We start from the raw sequence: 1,245 nt of genomic DNA on the forward strand, positions 1-1,245 counted from the left end.
TAGCAGAATCATGTTTACTACATTAGAAGAGAGACCAATTAGCTTTGTCCCCAAGTGCACTGGAGAATTATGAAGGTAATTTCCAAAGACCCTGTCATTCTTTGTCCTACTTCCTGGGACCCATCCATCTTCTCTGCATTGGTAGGCAAGAACCAACACAGCAAAAAACCCTTTCTTAATTTCCCAGGTGCTGAGAAATAAAATTGACAGATGAATGTAGCCAGAACACCTAGGTAAACTGTGTAATTATTTAACATTTAAAATTTCCTGATTAAAGCAGATATGCTAATTTAATAGTATTTATCTAGTTATCTTGGGTTACAGCTTTCTGCACTAATGTGTCATTAGAAGTCTATGTGTCTTATTTGAAGGAGAATTTTTTATCCTTATGGGGATTCAAGGTTTTTTGAGAGTTTTTTTCCAAGTAGATTAAAATAGGGATTTTTAATGTTTGAAACTCTATGCCACTATACGATGTTTTCCTTAAAATGTTTAACTGGAACAAAATTAGCTGAGATGTACACATAGGGGATACAACCCTCCTTGCCCCTGCAGGAGGCAACTACAGGGTGCTACAACATAAAATCAGATCAATCTGGGGTCTGTAGCCACAGTGACAGCTATTTTAGTTTGTGTTGCTTTGTTTCTTCAAAAGTTTTCCATTCCCTTAGCAGTGACTCTCAGTATCACCTGAAGGCCTTTTTAAAAATGCAGATTCTCAGGCTCTCGGAGATTTGGATTCTTTGTACACATTGTTGACTTTGTGAATCTGCATTTTAGTACATTCTCGTCTGTCCTATGACTCCACTATCACACTTGCAAAAAACCAACCTGTGCAATAACACACGGGTACATTTCAAAACAACTAAGAGTAAATTATAAATGTCTTACCACAAAAAATAAGTAAGTGAGGTGACGGTTCTGTTAATCAGTTTGATTTAAGCATTCCACATTGTATATCAAATCATCACATTATACCCCATAAATATATACAGTTATGATTTAATAAAAATTGACTTAAAAATATAAATAAATCAAATTTAAATTTTTTATATTAACAATTTTCTAATTTACTAGTTTTATATTTAGAGTAGCTTTAGGTTTTCAGAAAAACTGAGCAGAAAGTACAAAGTTTCCATTTATCCACTTATCTTTCCCTACAGTTTCCCCTATTATTTCATTTATTTTTTATTTATTAGAAACACAGACTCACTGGGTCACATAGGCTGGAGTGCCATGATAAAA

Source organism: Nycticebus coucang, chromosome 17 (genome assembly GCF_027406575.1).
Source record: "Nycticebus coucang isolate mNycCou1 chromosome 17, mNycCou1.pri, whole genome shotgun sequence".
Classification (NCBI taxonomy): domain Eukaryota; kingdom Metazoa; phylum Chordata; class Mammalia; order Primates; family Lorisidae; genus Nycticebus; species Nycticebus coucang.